At 34.7% G+C, this 21,395-nt stretch overlaps 1 protein-coding gene, 1 long non-coding RNA gene and 1 other non-coding gene across 4 annotated transcripts in view; 2 read left to right on the forward strand and 1 right to left on the reverse strand.

Moving 5' to 3' along the window:
• The window catches only part of LOC138694957 (uncharacterized), a 223,060-nt gene that overhangs the window by 108,294 nt on the left and 93,371 nt on the right, over window positions 1–21,395 (forward strand). The window lies entirely within an intron of this gene.
• LOC138694955 (solute carrier organic anion transporter family member 74D-like) overlaps window positions 1–21,395 on the forward strand; it is a 110,084-nt gene that overhangs the window by 7,102 nt on the left and 81,587 nt on the right. The window contains exon 1 of one of the 2 annotated variants that reach the window (XM_069819178.1): window positions 19,594–19,629. The exons of the other annotated variant lie outside the window; for it this stretch is intronic. The gene's annotated coding sequence lies outside the window, so the exon portion shown is untranslated. Of the gene's footprint in view, window positions 1–19,593; window positions 19,630–21,395 lie in introns of those variants that run through there. 2 annotated transcript variants of the gene reach the window in all.
• Window positions 12,881–12,954, reverse strand: TRNAC-ACA (transfer RNA cysteine (anticodon ACA)). Its single transcript has one exon. It is a non-coding gene; the product is annotated as a tRNA-Cys (tRNA).

Raw genomic sequence — 21,395 nt, forward strand, 5'->3', positions numbered from 1 at the left:
ATAATTCTTTTTTGGAGCAAATTTAAAGGATGGAGAGTCGATTTTGCCATTCCTCCCCAACCTAAAATACCATACTGAATTATTGATTGAAACAGAGCTAAGTACACAGTACGCAGAACATAAACAGGTAAATAAGAGCGTAGAATGGAAAATTTGTGGATTGTTTTACGCAATCTGTTACACAGGAAGGAGATATGCTTGTCCCATTTTAAATGTTGGTCAATAATAATGCCTAAATATTTAACTTGTGAGGATATACTCAAAGCGTTACATGAGCAAGTAGGTAGGTTACAATCATGTATTGTTATGCTTCTATTATTATTTATTTTTAGTTGTTCAAGACCATGTGATGTTAATGAAAATGGTATTAATTTTGTTTTAGAAACGTTCAAAGAAATGAGTGAGCATCCAGCCATTCTTTAATAATATTAATACCACTGTTAGAATTTTGATTAAGTTTCATTCCAACTCGAACCGCTAAATATAACCACAATATCATCAGCATAAGAATATAGAGTACCAGAATATTTCTCAATGTCAATTTTAAGTAAATCGTTGATATATATCAAAAACAAAACAGGACCTAAAATCGTCCTCTGAGGTACACCTATATCAATGTTATGTGTTTCACTAAGGTGATTATGTATTTTAGTTGCTTGAGTTCTGTTGCTTAAGTAAGATTTAAATAATTTTAAAGCCATTCCATTCATTCCCAATCTATCCATTTTATTCAAAAGTATATTGTGTTAATATGACTGAAGTGTTACTTTTAATAATAATAATAATAATAATAATAATAATAATAATAATAATAATAATAATAATAATAATAAATAGTAATCTATATATTTATATAAAAGGAATGAAGGTATACGTAATGAACTAAAAATAGTTTATTTAAATTACGTCCAAAGACTAGATATTACTAGATTGTTCCGTAAGATAAATAATTAACTATCAACCAACAGAGAGAAGTAGCGTCAGGTGCCCAAGAAAACAATGGCTGTTTTAAAAAATATTGTTGTATATTTTATTGTATTCATCACCTGACATGATTAGGAACATTAAATCCAGACGTTTGAGATGGGCAGGGCATGTAGCATGAATGGGCGAATCCAGAAATGCATATACAATATTAGTTGGGAGGCCGGAGGGAAAAAGGCCTTTAGGGAGGCCGAGACGTAGATGGGAAGATAATATTAAAATGGATTTGAGGGAGGTGGGATATGATGATAGAGCATGGATTAATTTTGCTCAGGATAGGGACCAATGGCGGGCTTATGTGAGGGCGGCAATGAACCTCCGGGTTCCTTAAAAGCCAGTAAATAAGTATTTCTTTGTAAGTTTGCAATGAAGTAATATACAACATTTTCTTTGAGCACTGTAAACTGCTACAAGCAAAAATTCTGTTTAATGCGTGAAGAATGATGATGATGATGATGATGATGATGACGATGATGATGATGATAGCCTGTATTTGTGCACATATAAACAACCACGCACAAGCTTACATATACATAGGCCTATGTGTGTTAGTACGCAACTACTGTATGTGTGATTCATCGCTTCTGATGTCTGGCGCTCAGGTTCTAGTACGTATCGTATATAGCTATCATTTCATTGTCATGTGATAAAGATGTATAGCGTAGAACAAAGGAATTCCTATAGGACACTTCGTGAAGATGTCAACGGAAAGTTTCGTAGGAAATATCCAAATTCCTACTATCACGCAGAATTCACCAGCTCTGTGGCCGACGAAGTCGAGAAGTAATAGAACTAAGATATTCTGAACACCAAGCATATACATACATACATACATACATACATACATACATACATACATACATACATACATACATACATACATACATACATACATACATACATACATACATACATACTGTACATACATACATTCATACTGTACATACATACATACATACATGCATGCATGCACGCATACATACATACATACATGCATACATGCATGCATACATACATCCATACATACATGCATGCATACATGCATGCATGCATGCATGCATACATACATACATACATTCATACTGTACATACATACATACATACTGTACATGCATACATACATGCATGCATGCATACATACATACATACATACATACATACATACATACATACATACATACATACATACATACATACATACATACATACATACATACATACATACATACATACATACATACATACGAGTAGTTTAAAATCAAAGACGGACATCTGTCGTCTCCATAGTTTTGATCTAGAGGCACTTTTTTGTTTCACACAATTTATTTTTATAAATCTAGTGTTACAGTTTCTATATCGTTTCACCGTAACTGAAAAAAAGCATGAACAAATGTATAAGAATCCACATTATCTAAATTTCATCTAAAGGTCTGATGTCCGCCTTTGATATTAAACTACTCATACATACATACATACATACATACATACATACATACATACATACATACATACATACATACATACATACATACATACATACATACATACATACATACATACATTCATACATATGCACGCATTACACTATATTACATTACATACTTGATTTGGTTTTATATTACTGAAGTGATATTTTCACGTAATACAGAATTTATAAAAGAGTTATATTACCGGTTGTTCTGCAAGGTTATAAAATTTGGACTCTCACTTTGAGAGAGGAACAGAGGTTAGGGCTGTTCGAGAATAAGGTGGGGGCTAAGAAAAAAAGAAATTACAGGAGAATGGAGTTACATAACGTAGAACTGCACGTATTGTAGCCTACATAACAAAATTAGGGATATTAAACCCAGACTTTTAGATGGACAGGGCATGTAGCACGTATGGGTGAATCCAGAAATGCATATAGATTGTTAGTTGGAAGACCAGAGAGAAAAAACCTTTGGGAAGGCCTAGACGTAGATGGGAGGATAATATTAAAATTAATTTGAGGAAGATGGGATATGATGCTAGATACTGAATTAATGTTGCTCAGAATAGGAACCGATGGCAATGAACCTCCGGGTTCTCTAAAAGCCATTTGTAACTAAGTATGTAAGTAAGCAATATTATTTATTGTACTGTAAGTCCCGCTAATCAAAGTAACCGATGAAATTCATAGTCAGGATTGTTAACGAACTCATAGTCCAGAATTGATATTGTCACATGGAGTTGCTTACAGAACGTGTGTTGAGTATACAAACTGGAGAAGGAGAAGAGGAAAAAGTTTTGCTTTGTTCGTGCGAGCTGTTGTGGTTATTTTTGCGCTATATTACTAATTACTTCTTAATAATAGATAATATTAATTCTGATTGAGGTTCTGGCTGATATGTAGGCTACAGTACATCTTATTATCAGGCAGTACATCTCACTTGACGATATGTGTCATAGGAAGAACAATATTGTTTGTATATATCTGAAGCCTGATTAGCGTAATGTGTTGCTAGCCGACGATGTATGCAATGGAGGGGGAAAGGAACTGGCCACCCTATTCACACCTGTCTTTGGACAGTTCACTAAACAACACCAATAGATAATATTAGATTAAACATACATATTTTTTTTTATTTTTGACCTTAATATGTAGGCCTATTATGTATTTGAAATCAGAGCTGCGTGGCAAAACTTAGCATAATATAACTCGGGAATTTATTTGTAATGTGTACACTTAGACCTACTTTGAAAATCAGTGTGAAATTCGAAACGAAATGAGCCGCCAGTATGCATAAAAGAAGTAAATTATTGATAATTAAAATATACATAAAATAACTGTGACAGTATTAAAACACTTTTATTTTATTAAAATTATATATGTTGACTGGATATGTTTCTGGACCGGAACTGTCCTATCCATCCTTTGCAGGTGACTACAGACTAGTATCTATTTATTTATTTATTTATTTATTCATTTGCTCGCTTATTTATTTATTTACTCGATTATTTATTTACTTATTTATTTATTTACTCGCTTATTTATTTACTTATTTATTTATTTACTTATTTATTTATTTATTTATTTATTTATTTATTTATTTATTTATTTAGTTATTCATTTGCTCGCTTATTTATTTATTTAGTTATTCATTTACTCGCTTATTTATTTACTTACTTACTTATTTATTTACTTATTTATTTATTTATTTACTTATTTATTTAGTTATTCATTTGCTCGCTTATTTATTTATTTATTTATTTATTTATTTATTTATTTATTTATTTATTTATTTATTTATTTATTTAGTTATTCATTTACTTGCTTATTTATTTACTTACTTACTTATTTATTTACTTATTTATTTATTTATTTACTTATTTATTTATTTATTTATTTATTTATTTATTTACTTACTTATTTATTTACTTATGTATTTATTTATTTAGTTATTCATTTGCTCGCTTATTTATTTATTTATTTATTTAGTTATTCATTACTCGCTTATTTATTTACTTATCTATCTATCTGTCTGTCTGTCTGTCTGTCTGTCTGTCTGTCTGTCTGTCTGTCTGTCTGTCTGTCTGTCTGTCTGTCTATCTATCTATCTATCTATCTATCTATCTATCTATCTATCTATCTATCTATCTATCTATCTATCTATCTATCTATCTATCTATCGATCCATCCATCCATCCATCCATCCATCCATCCATCCATCCATCCATCCATCTATCTATTTATTTATTTATTTGGCCTGCCTGTCTGTGAATTTATTTAACATACATTCAAGATTCAAGGTTAGTTTGTCAGATATCAATAATATACAAAGTTACAAAAATGCCAGCAAAATCTCAGTACTTGAACACAGGTAAACAAATAACTCAAGTGAGAGAGAGATAACAAAAAGTTATTGCTACCCTTTCTAAGAAGTAGCCTATTGATCAATCCAAACAAGATACTATTTTAATTTATTTGTGTATGCTATTAATTTTTAATGTAATGGTACGATAACTATTTAGATAACTTAAGTTATTAAGCCTTAGTACTGACTCTGTATTTTTTATATTGTTGTTTAGTCAACTATCAGAAAACAAGGTTTGAATCTCATAGTTGATACCAATAAGGCATCACTCATGAGGCAACTAAGTCAGGAGATAACGAGGTAGGTTGGCCATTGCATACATCGCTGACTAGTTACATATTAGGCCTACATTAATTACACTAAGACTTCAATTGTTCTTCCTCTGACACAGTCATATCGTAAAGTGAGATGTACTATCTGATAAAAGATGTATAGATCGAGAGGCGAGACCTGTCATGTAAGCTGCGCAAGAGAGAAAAGGATGAGAGATCAAAAACAAAGTACGTTTCGGTTTGGTTAATATTAGACCAATTTCCCGACACTGAAATTCAATTCAGACTGAAACTTTATTTTTGCACTCCATGGCCACTGGTGACGTAGCACTATGCTTGACAAGATCATAGGGCAAGTCTTGCCTGATCTACTATACATATCAGCAAGAATCTCAATCATGGACTCTGTCTATGGCAACCTGTAATGATTACAGGAAGAAATTAAAAAAAAAATAAACATAACCTATAAGTAATATAATGTAAAAATTGAAGTAGTAATACTTTCCGAATGAACAGAAGTCATGTTCGGAGATACGGTAGAGAGAAAAAACTACGTAACAGACAAAACATCTAATTTGGTTTTCAGTATTAAATATATTAATCGAGTAGAATATTAATATTTAACTTGAAAATGAGTGGACTATGAGCTTCGAGCTTACATAACTACGTATTCGACACTCTCTCTTGGAGTCTTACAGGAACACGTAATTTTCAGTTTCAGTCCACTTTCTGCACAACTCTCAACCAACCATCGACATACTGTTAATAGCATTTAATAAGTGACAGTACCTACATATATTTCAATGAGTGTTACGCAATTTCTCATAATTTTCAGTCACCGTGACCTTACAAATTTTCTAACGTTAATCAACCTGGTAAATGAAGTACAGTTAGAGAGACTATTTTAGGAAAGAGATGAGGAACTTTAACAAACAATTAATCAGCACGTTTTGGAAACAATTTGATTTAGTACAATGGCGATGCATTATCAGTTCTTAATTCAAGTGAGACAGAAACAAGATCCCTGCAATAAATTCGAAGGAGATATACTATCAGCTCGCACACATGCTTTATCTGATCAACTACGCGTGCTAGTTATTTTCTGTTAAAACGAGATGTTGAAGTCTCATGAACTACGAATCGTCTGCACAAAACAGTAATATTATAGGCTAGACTTCACAATAGCACTAACAACAGAATCGGTGCTAGTGTTAACATTTGCAGTGGTAGAAATAATGGTAGTGTAGCAGTTACGACACGTGTTAGTAGTAGTAACAGTAGCAGTAACAGTGATAGTAGTAGCAGTAATAGTTTTAGTACATGATTGTATTAGCGGTAATAGTTTTAGTATGTGATTGTAGCAGCAGCAATAGTTTTAATACGTGATTGTAGTACCAGTTATAGTTTTAATACGTGATTGTAATAACAGTAACAGCTTTAGTACGTGATAGTAGTAGCAGTAATAGTTTTAGTATGTGATTGTAGCAGCAGCAATAGTTTTAATACGTGATTGTAATACCAGTTATAGTTTTAATACGTGATTGTAATAACAGTCACAGCTTTAGTACGTGATAGTAGTGGCAGTAATAGTTTTAATACGTGATTGTAGTACCAGTTATAGTTTTAATACATCATTGTAATAACAGTAACAGCTTTAGTACGTGATTGTAATAACAGTAACAGCTTTAGTACGCGATAGTAGTAGCAGTAATAGTTTTTAGTACATGATTGTAGTAGCGGTAATAGTTTTAGTATATGATTGTAGCAGCAGCAATAGTTTTAATACGTGATTGTAGTACCAGTTACAGTTTTAATACGTGATTGTAATAACAGTAACAGCTTTAGTACGTGATTGTGGCAGCAGTAATAGTTTTTGTACTCGATTGTAGTGGCAGTATTAGCTTCAGTACATGATTGTAGCATTAATGATAGTTTTAGTACGTGATTATAGAAGCAGTAATAGTTTCAGTACCTGATTGTAGTGGCGATAATGGTTTTGGTACGTGATTTTAGCAGCAGTAATAGTTTTATGAAGTGATCATGCTACCAGTAATAACATCAGTACGTGATTGTAGTAGGCCTACCCACGCTAATCCCTTATTCATCTGTCGTAAAAAATCTTGGCTTCTTTTTTGATAATAATCTAAGTTGGAATTTTCAAGTTAAAGAAACGATAAAAAAAATCTGTTCCTCCATTCACTGTTTGAGTCGCTTGAGAAACTTCTTGCCCCAGCAACTAAAACTTACCCTAGTGCAAACCCTAGTAACGCCGCACTTCGATTATTGTGACGTTTTGTTAAGTGACCTAAGTTCTGAATTGTCAGTCAAGTTACAGCGAGCTCAGAATATGTGCGTCAGATACGTGTGCAACATCCGACGGTATGATCACATATCACCGTCCTTCGCAAGTCTCTCGTGGCTCCGACTTAAAGAACGTAGAACTTTACACTCTTTGTCTTTACTCTTTCGAATTCTGCACACTTCAACACCAAATTACCTTTCGTCTCGTTTCTCTTATCTATACTCTAACCACGACGTAAATACCAGATCACTTATCTGTGGCACGCTAAGTATACCTCTTCATAGAACATCTTGTTATTCATCATCTTTTACAATATCCACCTCGCGTCAATGGAATTCCTTGTCACAAAGTATTAGGGGCTGCAAGACAATAAACACCTTTAAGAACAGCTTAAAAGATAACCTTATTAGCATTTCACTCCAATCATACTGATTTAAACTATCACTGACTACATTGTTACTTTTTTCTTTAGACATCATCCTGATTGTGCTGTATTTTAATTGTCTCGTAATAATCTCTTTCTATTATCTAATATTATTTGAAATATATTAACATTCTATGTATTTTAGTTTAATTCTGCTACACAGTTTATTTCAGTGTTTAATTAATAGTTCATAGTATTTTGTTGTTTAATTTGTAAATAACTTTTGTATACATGTAACTCTCATCTCAATCAAATTGTTGGATTCTTTGTAAGTTCATGCATATGTATATACACTTTTTGCTGGTTGAGTGGAAGAGAAGGCCTTACGGCCTTAACTCTGCCAGCTAAAATAAATCATTATTATTATTATTATTATTATTATTATTATTATAGTTTAGTACTTGATTATAACAACAGTAATAACTTTAGTACATTATTGTAGCAGTACTAGTAGTTTTGGTGCGTAACTAATAGCTGTATTAGCTTCAGTACATGATAGTAGCAGCAGCAACAGTTTTTGTACGTGATTATAGAAGCAGTAATGGTTTTGGTGTGTGATTGTAGTGGCAATAATAGTTTTACTATATGTGATTGTGTCCCGCGCCGTGGCGTCGTGGTCTAAGGCATCCTGCCTGAGACTCGCGTTATGGAATGCGCGGTGGTTCGAGGAAGAAATTTTCTCATGAAATTTCGGCCAGTGTATGGGACCGGTGCCCACCCAGCATCGTGATGCACTTGGGGAGTTACGATAGGTAGCGAAATCCGGTTACGCAAACCAGCTATAACGGCTGGGGGGCTCATCGTGCTAACCACATGATACCTCCATTCTGGTTGGATGATCGTCCACCTCTACTTCAGCATGTGGTCTTGAGGCCGGCTGTCGGTCTTGGCCCTTCGTGGGCTGTAGCGCCACGGATTATTTATATGTGATTGTAATAGCAGTAACAGTTTTAGCAAGTGGTTGTAGTACCACTAATAGTTTTAGTACGTGATTGTAGTAGCAATAATAGTATTAGCACGCGGTTTTAGCAGCATTAATAGTTTTACTCCATGACTGTAATAACAGTAATAGTTTTTGTACGTGGTTGCAGAACAGTATTAGTTTTTCTACATGATTGTAGCAAAAATAATAGTTTTGTACGTGGTTGCAGCAGCAGTAATAGTTTTAATACATGGTCGTAACAACAATAATAATAGTTTTGTACGCGATTGCAGCAACAGTAATAGTTTCAGTACGTGATTGTAGTAGCAGTAATAGTTTTAGTACACACACAGAAACAAAATTTGTGCCACTTGTTTGTTTCTGGGTATGTACATGGTTATAATTGCTGTAATAGGTAATTTTAATACGTGATATTATTAAAAATACACTAATAGTTTTAGTGAGTGCTCGTAGTAGCAGTAATAGTTTTTGTACATGATTGTAGTAGTTGTAATAGTTTTAACACGTCATATTAGCAGCAGTAGACACATTAACACACATAGTTATGAGAATCTTTACCTGTAATAAAGATGTTGCAAGAAAATTGTTCTAATGAATTACAGCGGAATCACCCGTAATAATAATTTATTTTAAAATAGAAGCATTCTTCGTCAGTTGATAACCCTTGACCTCACTGTAATATTTCATCACAGCCTGGTACTGGTTCATACTGCCTGCTTGCACGTGACGTAAGATAACGTGTCTCTTCATTACCTTCGGTTGAATGCTAGCTATAGAAAACTTTCAATTCCCAACAGAACTGAAGTATCAAGTGGTAATTTTCTAACGGATTTCAAATATTATTTCTAATAAGATATAGGTCTACCGTATATTAAGAAAATTTACAACTTACATTTGTTTATATCTTCAAAAATAAAAAGTAGGATAATAGAACAAGGTCTATTTTCCTACCTTATCCCATCCTATCTTTGTCACTTGGAGTGCATGACTAAGCTTGTTCCAGATTGTAGATGTACAGATTTTTCGACATATCTTGGAGGATATACATTGAAGAACCTTATAAAAACATACTTTTATGTACCTTTTTTCAAATTGGGGCAAAAATCCCTCTGTAACGTCATTAGATCACTACTGCGAGTACTTGATGTGCAGACTAGCGTCGTGCATTACAGGCGCTATGTTCGGTTCAAGTTTGTCGCCGATGTTCGCTCTGTAGAAGAAGGCCTGTCGTGTTTGTTCCACCTTGTTATAAAAATATTTTCTGTCTTCCACTTATGTTTTAACCGCTTAAGGATTTTAACACAGATCTTGCGATTAGTTTTTCATATGAAACAAGAAAGCATGATGAAAAAAATATTCAGATAGTCAATATAATATAATATAATATAATATAATATAATATAATATAATATAATATAATATAATATAATATAATATAATATAATATAATACAATATAACATAATATTGTTTTATTTGGAGTTCAGTCTAATTGACATACCACAAGTTTAAAACCAATGACTTTACATATGTAAATGATCACTGTGTATTATGAAAATTAAAGCAAACGTTTTCGCCCTTCGGGCGTCATCAGGCATTTTACATACAATATCTTGTACATTTTTTTGTCATGTCTTTGTTGTGGAATGTGTACAAACTGATTAAACACAACCTTTATATAATAATGAAACAACTATTTTATGATTGACTTATGCTGATTAACGATCTAAATCATTGAGACCAAGGCTCACAGTAAAACATCCAACTAATGAAGCTATTATAAAGTTTAAAGAGGAATCAAATGGTTTTTATCATGTTTGCAATTTTATAATGTTATAATTTAAACATAAGACCAACAGTTCAGCCACAATTTTATTATATATTAAATTTTATACCTGTATTTTTACATTTTAGATCGTTAATCATCATAAGTCAATCATAAAATAGTTGTTTCATTATTATATAAAGGTTGTGTTTAATCAGTTTGTACACATTCCACAACAAAGACATGAAAAAAAAAAATGTTCAAGATATTGTATGTAAAATGCCTGATGATGCCCGAAGGGCGAAAACGTTTGCTTTAATTTTCATAATACACAATGATAATTTACATATGTAAATATCATTGATTTTAAACTTGTGATATGTCAATTAGACTGAACTCCAAATAAAACAATATTATGTTATATTATATGAAACAAGACTAAGTTCTTAATGTCTTGGTTGCCTCTCTCATGTTCGAATATTGCAGGACATTAGTGTAGAATATAACGACTATTTTTTCCTACATCCTCGGCAGCACACGATCTATACACACATTAGAATCCTGTACCACTGTCGAGCTAGGCCAACCTCCAATATTATGAATCCTTGATTAGAAATGATATCCTATCCTATATAATTTTTCATAATATGCCATACTATCCTATTTGGTCGTATTTCTATACTTGGAATGGAATTTAACTGAGGGGGACACGAATGTCCCAGCACTGCGACCTATTGATATCTATTGCGCTAACCCTCGATATGGAATGAGTTGCATGCCACAGATCCCCTACGCGCACCGCCCTAACCACATGACTCCCTTAACGACCGGTCCCTACAGCCGACAGAATCCATATACCATTCCTGCTTCGGCAAATTCCCCCAAGTCCCCCCTGTCGGTCCAAGGCGAAACTCCTCCCCCGAGTAGGTCCGCCTCGGGTGCCATTGCAGAAGCCATCCAACCTCCAGAAGCAGAACCCGGTCGAGAGAGTCAGCAGCTTCGGGAGGCCGCCGGGAGAGTGATCTGAAAAACCAGAAACGGGATGGTGAGGAAAGGATGATGGGGGAGGAAAGGAAGTGGCGAAGATGAGTGTGGTTCCAATCGCCTGATAAAGTTCCTGATATTCATCTTACTAACATATCGCATCCTATGTTACACAGTTTATTGTATTATATCCTCCCATTGTGGAATGGAGGATAATGAAACAGCTCATATTAAGTTTAAACGAAGTGTAACAGATTAATTTACACGGCACATGTTTCTATCCTCCACTGAGTCAACGTTCCACTTATAGAATCATGATTATTGAAAAAAAAATCATGGATTAAGCATTGGACTTATAATTCCTGTAGCAAACTTCGGAAAGTCAAATCAAAATCTGCACACAGTTATCCCAACCACGAGATACAAAGAAGATACCAGGCTTTAGTAATAAGACTAAGAACTGGGCACACACAATTAATACATTCCTACACGGTTTCTATATAAGATCCACCACTCTGTGAGTCCTATAAAATGTCTTCCCATTACGAAACATATCGCCAGAGAATGTCCACCATACGATTCCCCTAGAAGAAGTACAAATATACAATGATATATCCATAGTACTTCATGATAAAGTATACATTTTGCAGATCATCAACTATTGATATTTAAACTTTCAACTGGATCTATTTTTCTCGTACAGCATGTATTGTGATTTAATACAGAATGTGCCTATTTATTAGCCTATATGCACGTATTTTCATTAAGACTTCATAATTGTTTCATTATTTTGAAATATTTATATCTTGTAAATTATTCTGCTATAGTTTGATTTTTGACGTAAAATCAGGCATACCAAGATGGAAACGGAAATGTAACGTTTACAGTGTGACCCATTCCGACAATGTAACTTCGTGACTAATAACACGATTGAAATAAATGTGATCTCTATCGATCGAGTATATGATTACGATGCCAGCATGACCTTGAGTTGGCGCCGCGCATGGGCAAGGAGCGAGTGAAGGACTCGCGGCAACTGGTGGCAAATTTAGGAGTGGACGAAAATTTCCGGGCACTACATCTTGCGACTCAGATGTGCTAGCACTCTGATTTTGGTGCCAAACGAAAGATTTCGTCTAGATGTGTTGATTTAAGCCAGACGCATTTGCGTAAAACTCACGGTCGTGTCCCCGAAACAACCACATTCCGATTTTTTCGTCGTATTAATGTACAGTATTTCATAGAGTCGCAACAGCATAAAATAAATACACATAAAAAACTGAACTCATTTGTCATGTCTTGTAGTTGGTTATTTAACGTCGCTGTAACAAATACTAGGTTTGATGAAAGATGAGAGGAACGGAGAAAAATTCTCTCCGGCACCGGGATTTGAACCCGGGTTTTCAGCTCTGTGTGCTGATGCTCTCTCTCCACTAAGCCACACCGGATTCCCATCCCGATGCCGGATCGAATCCTCTCAGTGTAAGTTCCACCTCTTGGGTTCCCTCTAGTGGCCTACCCTCATGCACTACGTCATAGATGTATGACAGTGGCACAATGTCCACACATGTGCAGAGATGCACTCGTTATTAGTGACTAAGTGGTCGGGATCCGACGGAATAAGCGTAGTTTAAAAATCACTGATTATTTTTCGCATATCATATATTATTATTATTATTATTATTATTATTATTATTATTATTATTATTATTATTATTATTATTATTATCATTATTATTATTATTATGTACCGACGTACATATGATATTTCCGTGCAGATATTCTGAGTCATCATATGATGAAAGATGAGTGGAACGGAGAAAAATTCTCTCAAGCACCGGGATTTGAACCCGGGTTTTCAGCTCTACGTGCTAATGCTCTCTACACTAAGCCACATCGGATTCCCATTCAGGTGCCGGATCGAATCCTCTCAGTTATTTAGGTTATTTAGCGCCGATGGGATTGGTGATAGCGAGATGGTATTTGGCGAGATGAGGTCGAGGATTCGCCATAGATTACCTGACATTTCCCTTACGGTTGGGGAAAACCTCGGAAAATCCCAACCAGGTAATCAGCCCAAGAGGAAATCGAACCCGCGCCCGAATACAACTCCATATCGGCAGGCGAGAAAAGTATTTCATACATAAAATTACAGTATCTATGAAAACATTCCAGACACATTGCACAATGTGTGTGTTACAGAAGAGTGTGAAAAACCAGCCTATAGAAAATGTTTGTACTGTTCAATGGCTCTTTATTCCGACACACTTCATTTCGAATCTCAATGTAATATTTAGGGTGAGTCACAAAGTTAATACATATTTTAAGTTCAAATTGAATTTGTATTTCAGCAAAAGTACTTACTTAATAGCTTTAAGGAACCCGGAGGTTCATTGCCGCCCTCACATAAGCCCGCCATTGGTCCCTATCCTGAGCAAGGTTAATCCATTCTCTATCATATCCCACTCCCTCAAATCCATTTTAATATTATCTTCCCATCTATGTCTCGGCCTCCCTAAAGATCTTTTTCCCTCCGGCCTCCCAACTAACATTCTATATGCATTTCTAGATTCGCCCATACGTGCTACACGCCCTGTCCACCTCAAACGTCTGGATTTAATGTTCCTAATTATGTCAGATGAAGAATACAATGCGTGCAGTTCTGCGTTGTGTAACTTTCTCAATTCACCTATAACTTCATCCCTCTTAGCCCCAAATATTTCCCTAAGAACCTTATTCTCAAACACCCTTAACATATGTTCCTCTCTCAAAGTGAGAGTCCAAGTTTCACAACCATAAAGAACAACCGGTAATATAACTGTTTTACAAATTCTAACTTTCAGATTTTTCGACAGCAGACTAGATGACAAAAGCTTCTCAACCGAATAATAACAGGCATTTCCCATATTTATTCTGTGTTTAATTTCCTCCCGAGTATCATTTATTTTTGTTGCTGTTGCTCCAAGATATTTGAACTTCTCCACCTCTTCAAAAGATAAATTTCCAATTTTTATATTTCCATTTCGTACAATATTCTGGTCACGAGACATAATCAGCAAGAGTACTGTATTAATATGAGTTAAGAGAAGAAGATAGTAGACTAGAGCATTAATGCGAGAGCTATGATAAGGTGTCGTGTAGCTATGAGGATCCGAGTGCGCGCAAGAAGCGGCATAAGTAACATCGATTTTCAAGTCATTATATTTCGTAAACGAAAAAAAAAGCGAAATGAACGACTATCACCACGTACAAAAGTTAGCTTAGATATGCATTTTCATTACATTCAAGCTACACGATATGGGACGGTTCCTTTGTGAGTTAAACGAGAGAAAATATTGGTGCACCGCATCTGTTACATGATAATTTATCTAGAATTAATCATGTTCCGGTAATTGCTGATAAACAGGCTAGATAGTCGAGAATGGTGCACTCGGCCATTAATGTGAACTACAGTCTATACAAAACTAGAAAGGTATTGACAGTTCCCTCTGTAACACGAGGGAAGGGAGCAACGTTGTGAAGTTGTGCGGTTGATTGCACTGTCTGCCTGATGTGTCGGAACTGAACAGCTGACGTGAACTAGTAAATTTTTTATCATACGAATTCTTTGACAAATAATAATAATAATAATAATAATAATAATAATAATAATAATAATAATAATTATTATTATTATTATTATTATTTATTTTTTATTTTTATTTATTTATTTATTTATTTAACCTGGTAGAGATAAGGCCATCAGGCCTTCTCTTCCCCTCTATCAGGGGATTACAACTACAATATTAAGAATACAATTACAATTATAATTACAATTAATATTAAATTTACAAATACAATAAAAATCAAAGTACTAAAAGATTAACTGATTAATAAAAGCTAGACAGTTTATTGTAAAAGTTAAGAAGAGAGAAGCATTTCTTTTATTGATTAAGTACAAATTAAACCTACTCTACGCAGTAAGAAAATGCTTAATAAGCTTGCTTTTGAACGCTACTAAATTCCGACAGTCTCTGATGTCACTGGGTAGGGTATTCCACAAGCGCGAGAGCGTGATTGTGTATGATGATGAATACGATGATGTCTTATGTGTTGGTATGGCTAGTATGCGGCTATTTTGCGTGCGTGTGAAGAGATTATGATATGATGACAGGTAACTGAAACGGGAGGCAAGGTAGATAGGTGTAGAGGTGTGAAGGACTTGGAAAAGGAGAACAAGAGAATGAAAATTTCTACGTTCGTTAAGCCGTAGCCAGTTCAGAGTTTGGAAGGATGGGGTAATGTGGTCAGCGCGACGGACATCGCAGACGAAGCGAACACAAGAATTATGAACACGTTGTAATTTTTGCGACTGGTTGACATTGAGGTCAGTCAGTAGAAAATCATAATAAACGAAATGGGGCATTACTAGTGTTTCCACTAGTATTTTCTTGAGTGATAGCGGAAGGAATTTTCGAATGCTGTTTAAGGAATGTAGTATGGAAAGCACTTTTTTGGTAATATGGGTTACTTGGTTATTTCAGTTTAAATACGTATCAAAGTAAACTCATAAGTAATAAACGAGTGACTGAATGTGAATACTCGTATGGTACACTGTGCAAACGATAGGGACTATGTAGTAATCAAGATTTCATGCTATAAATTGCAAGTTATAAGGGAAAGATATAGATTTTAGCTCCATGGGCTACCTTACATCAGCTAATACCGAGAGGAAACTAGTCTTAATTACGAATTCAGTGGTGTTGTAATTCCGCAAGAACAATGTTGTAAATACCTAGGAGTGTATTTAAACTCCAAACTTTCTTGGGGAGAGCATGTTGATAATGTTACAGGCAAAGCATGGAGGGCACTTCACTTTATTATGAGAATCTTGAGAAAGGCTAGCCCCAAATCGAGGGAAATAGCATATCTAACGTTAGTGCGACCATTAATGAAATATGAAACATGTTGGGATCCCTATAGAATATATCCAATATATTCCTTAGAAAGAATCCAGTATAGGGCAGCTAAATTTGTTAAATGTAAAAGAGAAGATGGGAACGATACGATAAAAGAACTTAAATGGGAAACTTTGGAAAACAGACGTAGGAAAACTAGAATAACATCATTGTATAGAGCACATCTAGGTCAGAAAGCATGGGTAGACATAACGGCTGGGTTAGAAAAGCCAACGTACTATGGTAGGAACGATCATGATTTTAAAATCAAATGTAGGAAACAGAAAACGGATGTAGGTAAATTCTCATTTTTAAATAGAACTATAAATGATTGGAATGACCTACCTGCAGCGGTCTTTGAGGGCTGTCCTTCCTTAAGGAGATTCAAGAATAACTTAAAAAGTTGTGTATAAAGTGCAAATTAAAATTAAGGTGACATTCAACATTTAATTTTTTAAGGTGACATGTATTTATCTAGCCTGACGAGTTTACTTCCTTGGTTTGAATTGTAAATTATTTAAAAATAGCGTGTAAGAGGGCCTTAGACTAGAAATGTTTAGTTTAAATGTAGTTCTGTTTATAAGTATGCATAAGGATGCAATTATTTGACTTATTTGAACTGTTGTATCAGTGAAGCGAGGTGAGTCAGTGAAGTTATGGTTTTACAGTGCAGTGAAGAGTTCCGATCAGTGATAATTTATAGCGTCAATGAAATGTGTTCTATAGTGTCAGTGAAATGTGTTACAGAGTGTCAGTGAAATGTGTGCTAAAGTGTCAGTGAAATGCGTCATAGTGCCACTACAGGGAATGAGATGAGAGTAAAGTGAAAGACTATTGAAACTTATGCAGGACCTATACATAATTATGTAGGTTGTGTTGTAAAATTAGGTGTTTTATTTTATGTTTTATTATTATTGTGTTAAATTGTATTGTGTATTCTTATTGTATTGTGTATAAAATTGTATATGTGTTGTAAATTGTATTATGTATTGTAAATTTTATTGTGTATTGCTTATCATTTTATTGTGTATTGTTAATATTGTATATACCACTGTCAGCGGGTGCTTGCCCACTTGCAGTGTAAATAAATAAATACATACATACATTAATAATGTCTCGTGGAGAAGTGCCATAATGTTGGGAACAGTACAGAAAATAGTGGTGCGTGCAGTTTATCTGAGCCAGGCGTTTCAGATATTAGCATTGTATCAGTAAATATGACGCGGAATCAATTAGGCCTATTTCATTTTATCCCGATGACTTATATAGGACGAAAGACGATAGTGATCCTATTTCTGACGATCATACAAGTTGTTGTTTAGTCAACTGTACGAAGACATATTTGAACCTCATAAGTGACATCAATAAGGCATCACTCATGAGGCAACTAAGTCAGGTGGGGTAGGGTGGCTGACTAATCAGACTTAAGAAGTACGCAAACAATTAAGGACCGTTTTTGCAAAACGTGCTAACTGCAAAATTTGCAAAATTGAGATTCTGATGGATTCGTTAACATGAGGCAGGCCTCTATACAGTATGATGTTCAAAGCGTCTTAGTAAAATTGGTTTATTTCTCTTCATTATAATGTGTCAAAGTGTGATCGTTTTTTCAAAACTTGCTTTCTGCTATAAGTGAGAGATACAGCAAAACTTGCTTACTATAGTGTTTCGTCTCTCCTGTAAAATTTAGTTTTTTCAGTTAGCAAGTTTTGTAAAAACGGTGCTCCATTGTTTTTCCTCTGACACATATCGGATCCTACAAGGTGGATAATAAATTAATACCTTCGCAATCATATCGCAAAATGTAGTTACGGTGCTCAAAATATCGACAGTGATTAAAAAAATTCACGCAGGCAATATGTTGACTTTCCGAGGTATATTTAAGTAAACGTTTACTTTACAGAACCATGAGGAATGATGGGAAACAACAAAAATAGTGTCAGTTTTCTCATTAACATCTTGGGGCCATTTATTTATTTATTTGTTTATTTGTTTGTTTATTTATTTATATTTGAGGCGTTCAGAGCTAAAGCGGATCAAGTCACAATTTTTCATAAATTGAGTTTCATTCATTTTCTGATTATATAAGTTGGATCTTTTCCGAGTAGTAATAGATCAAATCTTAATTCCAAGCATTCGCCGGTAGGTGACACTAGTCACTTTTGGCTCAGATTATTTGTTCAAGATTTTCTGAGTCATAGTGGATCAAGTCACCAAAGTGTTGCATCAGTGAACATCACAATTGTTTATATTTTATAAATCTAGAATTTGGGAATGGAGCAATGAAATTATTGCTAGTGAAATTAAATAATCCAGTAGAGCAAGTTAACTTTAAGTCCTATTATCTCAAAACTACGTCTCTTGGACCTGATCCACTTTATCTTTATCTCTGAACGCCTCATCTATTTATATATATATATATATATTTTATTTATTTATCTAAAACCTTAATTATTTATAATAGTGTGCAGAGAAGAAACACTGCAGTGAAAGATTCCGCATCTCGTAGCGAAATTTTCATCTTTTTTTTAACGTAGTCAATACCTATAAACACACATGACGCCGAAATAACAACGAGAACGACAGCCACGACAGAACACCAATACTTTCTGTGACACAATAACGAAGATTAAACTCTTCCGAGCAAAATAGCTGGCTAACACGTGCTGTCTGTGAAAGAATCGGCAACGCCGACCTGTCACCATGGACTCTGGTTTGCTGGTTTGAGCGGTTGCCATGGTAACGTGTTGAAACCGCTGAACTGTCAATACCATTCTAGTTTTGTATAGAATATAAATCCATCAAAAAGTTAAAAAAGAAATCGCTGTACAAAAATTCAATTTTTCGGTATCAGTGATATCTACAGCAATACTAAAACCAAGTTTTTTTTAAACCTCTAAATAGATTTCTTGCCAAATCACAATACGTTCTGTAGAAACTGTAAGTGATCAAGATCTCAAGCCTAGGTAGTGCCTGTATATCACCGGCACGACCCATACGCCGCCCTTGAAGATATCAGCATCTGGCATTGTGACAACTCCCTCAGTCAGGGACTTCTACCCACTTTCAATTCAGTGACTCCCGCTTCACAAACATCATCAACTATGTCTTCTTCTAGTCTTGGTCCAAACATATTCTGGCCGATTCTAACACTGCTAGAATTCAGCATTTACAGAAGACTGTCAGGTAGGTCACTGTACCAACTTCAACGTATTCAGATGTGCATACTATTACAAAATACTTCTGCTTCAATTATTCTGTACTTTCTGAAAACTTCACATTCACTAAACAGTGGTCTTTAAACAGATAACATATTTTTTTAGTCAATGATTGATCCTTGACTTTGCGTCATTCCCTTAATTGTTCGTCTGTAGGAATGACTCAACATAATTACATTTCATTTTGCCGCCGTAGCGTTTTTGCCCTCGGTGCATCATAGTAGGTCTACATAGTAACAGATAACAATTAATAAAGCAATGGTATAATGCCGGTAAGGGAAACTGGAGTGCCAGTTGCCAAACCTATCACCAAACACCGTCTTTACCCACCAATAAATGTTTCTGTCATGTGTACGGTTTAAGACAGTTTAATACTTTATTTATTAATGAATCACTTTAAGTAATCCCCATTTCAGTCTGGTTGATAGGCCTTCCCCTCTACTCACGCTCTTTACCATCCGTGAAGGGGAAGATGCTACTGTCCATCTCACTAACATTCGTCTAAATAACTTTGAACATAGTAAAATTTCTTACTATTTAAAATGTTTACCGGTAATCTATATTTCGAGAGAGTATACAAAGCGTTTATATTGCATTTTATTGTTGTTTATATCAAATGGCACATTGAAAAGCTACTGAGAGCAGAAGGTAAATGTTTTCTTCACCGCTAGTTGCTACTCTAAGCATATACAACGGGACAATCTGCACTATCACTCCCCCCTGACTTCATAATACAAACTGACATTCCTTAATTTAATTATTAGTTGAAAATACTGTAAGAACAGCATTAAAATATACTCAAAAATGAAATTGTTAAACATCTGTGTCACTGTATTTTATATCCACTTATGTACTTTATTTAATATTTTATTTTCTTGTTTGTAGAACTTGGGGGGTGCAGGTATAAGAGGTAACAGCTACCGTTCTGTTACTGACGGACTCTGGGAAAGTAGAAGGGGAAAGAAATGCCTTCGTTTCCTCTCAACTTTTATGAAATGTCGTTTAATTGATGTTTTCCAACGGTGTTACCGAAACGTAGACGTGTGCTTCAGCCTAAGGCCTGTGTACAGCCGAGTGCAGAGCACAGCGTGCAGCAGGCACTGTTTTTTTACATATATTTTCCTTTCATTGCTGCGGACAAGTGGTGTTTCTATGCGTTGGTAAGTGCTACTAAATTTATTGCGATGTTGCAATTATGTCTAGGGACAAAGTCGTTTTGCCACTAAATAAAAATAAATAACGTAAAATGGAAAAGGAACATTCTGTTCCTTCCATCTTATGGATTTGCTCCGTGACGTTACTGTCATTGAACACATTTCATTATGTATAATTATACGCCTAGCAGAGTTCGTATAGGTCAGTTTCTATCTGATGTTTTTCCAATTCACTGCGGACTAAAGCAAGGAGATGCACTATCACCTTTACTTTTTAACTTCGCTCTAGAATATGACATTAGGAAAGTCCAGGATAAGAGAGAGGGTTTGGAATTGAACGGGTTACATCAGCTTCTTGTCTATGCGGATGACGTGAATATGTTAGGAGAAAATCCTCAAACGATTAGGGAAAATGCGGAAATTCTACTTGAGGCAAGTAAAGAGATAGGTTTGGAAGTAAATCCCGAAAAGACCAAGTATATGAGTATGTCTCGTGATCAGAATATTGTACGAAATGGAAATATAAGAATTGGAAATTTATCCTTCGAAGAGGTGGAAAAATTCAAATATCTTGGAGCAA

Source organism: Periplaneta americana, chromosome 2 (genome assembly GCF_040183065.1).
Source record: "Periplaneta americana isolate PAMFEO1 chromosome 2, P.americana_PAMFEO1_priV1, whole genome shotgun sequence".
Classification (NCBI taxonomy): domain Eukaryota; kingdom Metazoa; phylum Arthropoda; class Insecta; order Blattodea; family Blattidae; genus Periplaneta; species Periplaneta americana.